The sequence below is a fragment of the Heteronotia binoei genome, chromosome 15, assembly GCF_032191835.1.
Source record: "Heteronotia binoei isolate CCM8104 ecotype False Entrance Well chromosome 15, APGP_CSIRO_Hbin_v1, whole genome shotgun sequence".
Taxonomy (NCBI): Eukaryota; Metazoa; Chordata; class Lepidosauria; order Squamata; family Gekkonidae; genus Heteronotia; species Heteronotia binoei.
In genome coordinates, this window is record NC_083237.1 from 24,755,149 (window position 1) to 24,761,148 (window position 6,000).

General features: G+C 44.6%; 1 long non-coding RNA gene across 1 annotated transcript; it reads right to left on the minus strand.

The window, feature by feature from the left end:
- Nucleotides 1-701: 701 nt before the first annotated feature.
- LOC132584453 (uncharacterized) lies at nucleotides 702-4,733 on the minus strand. Its single transcript, XR_009556251.1, has 2 exons — nucleotides 4,537-4,733; nucleotides 702-1,711 (listed from the first exon to the last, which is right to left on the minus strand). It is a non-coding gene; the product is annotated as an uncharacterized LOC132584453 (long non-coding RNA).
- Between the last annotated feature and the right edge of the window lie 1,267 nt (nucleotides 4,734-6,000).

The following is a 6,000-nucleotide window of genomic DNA, read 5'->3' on the forward strand; positions in this document are numbered from 1 at the left end:
CCATTTATACCCCGCCTTATCCCACAAGCAGACTCAGCAAGAGATACAGATAATCTAAAGGATCTCTGTCACCTGAAGATCAGTGGTAATCCCAGGAGATCTCAGCTACCACCTGGAAGTTAGCAATCCTGGGGAGGAGAAATATATCAGCCGCCCTTGGTAGAAGAGTGGGATAAAACTATAAGAGGAAATAAAGGTACGTAAACAGGGCCAGCAAAAATTTGGAAACCCTATGAACTAAGGAAACTAAGCAGCTTTACGGATAAGCAGGTAACCAGATTCTGTTATAGATCCTCATTTGTTAGAAGGCAACAAGTGGATTGAATAACCTCCCAACAAATCAAGAATCTGTAAAAACCAGAAATAAATCCAAGAGGTACAAGGAAGCATCTAGTTTTCTGCCTCACTCATATGGAAAGTTTCTGAAATTTTCTTTCCCTCCCTGCTGGATCCAGAAACAGGCATGTGCGTCTGTCAACAAAATCTGGAAGAATTGTGAGAGAGATTCCTTAAATATATATCCCAAGAATTAGCAGAACGGGGGGAAATTATTCACACAACTGTAATTGTTAAGATATCTTGATCTACATCCCAGTCACCTCCCCCAAGATCATCAACTGCAGTGACAGCTCCCTTTCTGCTAGGATAACGTAAGCAAAATCTTATGAAACCTCAACTGACCACTTTAAAAATGTTAAGTATTGTGATTAATCATTTTTTATTGTTTAATAAGGTTGATTAAAATGCATAGAGGAGACTCCATTAAAACTTCTCTCTCAAAGTTTCTCAGTCAAGACACTGCTAAATCTTTCCCATAGCCACATACAAAAACATTAGGACTGCTTGTAAAATAGTCAACAGCCATTACATATTTGCATATATTCAGTTACGTTTGTAGCAGTTAAGTTGTCCATTGGCTAAATTAAGCAAGATTTTAAAAGAATTAGAAATCAGGCCAGTTTATAACAGACCAGTGTGCCAATATATTGTAGTGATTGGGGTATTGGACTATACAACCAATCACTCTCTTGGCTTAACATACCTCACAAGGTTGTCGTGACATAAAGTGAAGGAAGGGATAATCACGTACACAACCAGAACGATCCTTGGGAAAACAGGAGCTTAGGGGGAGGATAAAAATGCAATTGATGGATTGACCTGAGGTATATTATTCCCATGCTAATACCTTCTTTCATCTCAGACTCAGATTGTTAATCAATGTCTGATTCTTAATAATTGATTCTTAATCAATATCTTTATTCCAAAACAGGCCAAAGCATAATAAAAATAAAAGGAAATCCAGAATCGGGACTAAAACTAGAATAAGGAGAAATTTGAACTTGTAACCTTTCACTATTAGTGCCAGTGAGCCCATCAGAATCTGCAATGGAGCAGGAAAGAGGAAGAGGGTCCAACACAAGACACCATCAGAAGGCTTTCATAGAAGGTGGGGTAGAATCCATAAGAAACCCTTGCAAATGTCAAAGCTCCCCCTGTAGAGGAAAGGAAGTACTGCACCATGATTCCACCACATCCAAAAAATGAGGGCATATTTCTCAACCTTTTGTCAACGTCACTGTCCAGAACATCAGAGCAAGAAGCCATATCACAGAGGGTGCCAAGATGGTGGCAGCAGCAGTATTGCGCCAGTGGGCATTTGGGTGGCATTGCAGGTGCTCATGGTGAAGGTGTTCCGCAGCAGACTCAGAACCTGAAAGAAAAGGTGTATAAGAACATAAAAAAACATAAGAGAAGCCATGTTGGATCAGGCCAATGGCCCATCCAGTCCAACACTGTGTCACACAGTGACCAAAAAGTGCCATCAGGTGGTCCACCAGTGGGGCCAGGAAGCAAACCAGTATTTTGAAGCAAACATTATTTGGGCACAAAAGAACAGAACTGAAGTTCCCTCAGAATCTGGTTACCTGCTTATCCGTAAAGCTGCTTAGTTTCCTTAGCAAATCCACCTGCAAAATATTAGAAGTCACATGGATATCACATGACAGCTATTTCACAGTGTGGTATAACAATTAAAGTTGTTGGATTAACCCCAGTATAGACTGGGAAGACATGGATTCAAATTCCTACTCTGCTACAAAGTTTACTGGGCGACCAAGAGATATTGTCTGCCTAACTTTCCTCACAGGGTTGCTGAGAGAACAAAAGATAAGAGGACAGGGCTCCTTGGAGGAAGAGTTAGATAAGACATAACAACACCAAGTAGGCACTTACCATAAGTGTTCTGAACAACATCTTGCCCATTTTTTGTCAGAAATTAAAGTATCACTCAAAGAGATGTTATGATGGCCAAATTTATCAAGTTGAAGGGATTGTCTGAGAGATGGGCCGGGAAAACCCTTGCTCCTCATCTCAGAAACATGGACGTGTGAAAGCAAACCATTTTATACATACTCAGGCACACTGTTGATATTCAAAGGGTAGGTCCTGTAATAAAAATGGGCTTGGGTCCAAGCCCCAATTCAGGTTCCCAAGGCATGTGGCTTGAAGGCTACTGTATTGAAGCTAAGCCAATCAAAGCTTGGTCAGAGCCCAACAGGAGACTTCTCAGAATCACAGAATCTGTTGGAAGAGACCTCCAGGGTCATCCAGTCCAACTCCCTGCACAATACAGAAAATTCACAAGTACCTCCCCGCCACCGCCACACCCTCAGAAGATGACAGAAGATGTAAGGGGGGGGGGCCCTCCAGGATCCCTGGCCAAACTGGCCCAGAGAAAAATTGCTGCCTGACCCTGAAGTGGCGAACAGCATTTCCCTGGGTGTGTAAGAAGGGGCCTGAGGACTAAGCACTGACATAACCCTTCCTGCCCTCCTTCCCATGATCTGCCTATGTTCACAGAATTGCTGGATTACACAGGATTTGGTTTATCACATGTGTTTTCTATACCCTCCCTTTCTTGATTTCTTTCTTCTTCATCCAGCTTCATTTTCATCTCTAAAATACAACTCTGTTTAATCTTCACAGACATCACTCCTGTAAACAGGAACACTTTCAGGATTTCAAAATCCTGTGAGCTAGCTCACACTAACTCAGCTTAGAGCAGAGGTCCTCAAACTTTTTAAATAGGGGGCCAGTTCACTGTCCCTCAGACTGTTGGAGGGCCGGACTGCCGTTACTGTACAAGGCTGCGGGCCGTCAGTTCTCCGTCTTCTGCATCTCTCTCCCATCCCCACACCACACACCCCGACCTGGGAACTCACCTCACCTCGGTATCACCTCACACTCTGTCTCTGCCGCCTCAGCCCAGTGCCGGAAGTGTGCATTGCTAACGCGAGTTTAGGTTGAACGTCACTTCCAGTCTGATTTTGCCATAACCCAGCGGGCCGCATAAACGTCCTCAGCGGGCCGCATCTGGCCCGCGGGCCGTAGTTTGAGGACCCCTGGCTTAGAGGGACCACTGCACCACTGACATCACCATTGTTTCACACAGGGCTTTTTTTGTAGAAAAAGCCCAGCAGGAACTCATTGGCATATTAGGACATACCCCCTGATGCCAAGCCTACAGCATTCGCTACCTGCATTATTTTGTTTTACTAGAAATCTTTACTGTTAGATTCACATGATACCACATCTTGTAATCCATTTACTGATTTAAGGAAAAGGGTTTTTTAAAAAAATCATACTTGTAATCAGGGCTTTTTTGAGCAGGATTGCAGTACCGGCTGACTTGGTGTCAGGGGGTGAAACCTAATATGTAAACGAATTCCTGCTGGGTTTTTTCTACAAAAAGCCCTATGTAAAACAATGGTGACACCAGGGGGTGTGGCCTAATATACCTGAAATGAGTTCCTGCGGGGCTTTTTCTACAAAAAAAGCCCTGCTTATAATCATCCTTGAATCCCAGTGAGAAAGCTGGACTGTAAATGCAAATGCAAATAGCTATCCCACTACTTAGGGTAGCCCATCTGTGGAATGGACTGCCTAAGATTGCCAGCCTCCAGGTGGTGCCTGGAGACCTCCCACTTTTACAATTGATCTTCAGCTGGCAGAGATCAGCTCCCCTGGAGTAAATGGCTGCTTTGAAGGGTGGACTCCATGGCATTGTGCCATGATGAGGCCCCTCCCCTCCCAAACCCCACCCTCTCCCAGCTCCACCCCCAAAGTCTCCAGGTATTTTCCAACACAGATCTGGCAACCCTACTCCCTAAAGAGGGGGGGGGGGGTTGAGATATGCAGGAGACACTGCAAGGCCTGCCTGTTCACCAGATCTTTGAATGGCTGACATTTTTAAGGGGGCCCCCAGAGATTTAGGGTTTGCTATTTTTTGTTTTCAGCTGAATTTTTTTTAAACTATCATTGTAAGGAGCAAAGAAACGCCAGTGATAAAAGTTTAATAAAATGTAAATAACAACCATTGAAACTTACCTCTATTATCAGGAGGACTAGAAACCTGCACACAATAGGAGAGTCCGAAACAAATATGCCTACTTGAAAAATGGGGGCTGGGTTCAGGAAATTCGGGAGGAGAGCTGGGGGTTGAGGGCTGAGGTAGAATCGAGATATAAGGGGCCTCACCCTGTGATTGGTTCCAAACGAAGACCTGGAGTTCACTCAGGGCCTCTGTGAGGTTCTGGATTTTCCCTTGGAGCTCCGTATTCTCAATCTGCAACTCTTGGATTGCCTCCTGCAGCTCAAACAGGTGCCCCTGGCCCCAGAACAGGGGCAACAGCAGACAGAATATCAACGCCATTTGCCTCACGCACTTTTGACAGCCTCACACTGAGCTGTGACTGCCCAGCGCAACCTCCTTTCTCTGCCAAATCGATCAATCTGCCTGAGCAATCAATTGCTGGTTAATGACATCTGCGTTTCCTGATCCACAATCAGAAAAATAGACAGGCAATCCTAACTCCTGAGAACTCAGAAACATAGGACCAGCAGTGCTCCAGAGGGAGCCAAGGAAAGAGCAGGACGCCAAGTCTCCCTGTTGTTTATCTGCAAGCCTTCAACCGGTATCAGCAGAACAGGGCAAAAGTTGCCACTGCAAGAGCATCTGGTTGTTGTTTTGTTAGTATCCAGAATGGCTATCACATGTCCAATATTTAGGGCCTAAATATTGAACATATGAAAACCAAGCCATTGATTTCTGCTGTGGTGCGCATGCGGGCTATGCACCTACCACAGCATTTCCTGCTGCCCAGTTGCTTTGCCCCTCTTCCTCAAAGCGAAGAGTCGTACCTGGATTTCCTCCACTTTTTTAGATCAGGAAAAGCAGACGGAACGTCATCTTCATCTCTTCAAGAAGGACCCTTTTGCAAACAATTTTGGGAGGAAGCCTGTGACCTCCTTACATTTTGTGAAAACTCCCAATATTTTATGACTGGACTCAGAGCTCCCATGGCAGCCGTTCTGCGACTGGTCCCTCCACCGTGGCAGCCATTTTATTACGTTACCCACTGCCAGTTCTCAAAATTGCAAATGGGCCCACAGATTTAACAAGGTTGGTTTAGGGCAACATCCTATCAGAGCCTGTCCAAGAGAACAAACAAACAGATCAAACAAACCAATTTGCAGAGCCAGAGGGATGTGTGAAATTAGTTCACAGCAGAGTTATGAGAGAGAAGGATGTAGAAATGTAAAAAAATCCCCACAAATTACAATGTGGAAGAGTTACATGGATGAAGTGGGGGATCGAGGGAGAGGGTGTGAGACAGAAAACTAGTGGGGAAGGAACAGTGAGGAGGTGTAAAAGATTACTGGGAAGGAGCCAGGCTCAAGGTGACACAAAAGAACTCATCAAGAAAGCAGAACAAAAGTTGCAAAGGGCAAGAAATAAATCACCCAGTCCTGAGGAAATGAAGGAAACAAATGGGGTGTGTATGTTGTGTTGCAAAATAAGGTATCAGGTGATAGGGGTACGAACGGACCTACTGCTTCTGAGGCGGGCGAATGAAGGTGTGCATATTGAGCAATGTTCCATTATGCATGGCACAGCTGTTTTGTTCTCAGAGAACGAGGGACAGTAATAGGTTTGATTAC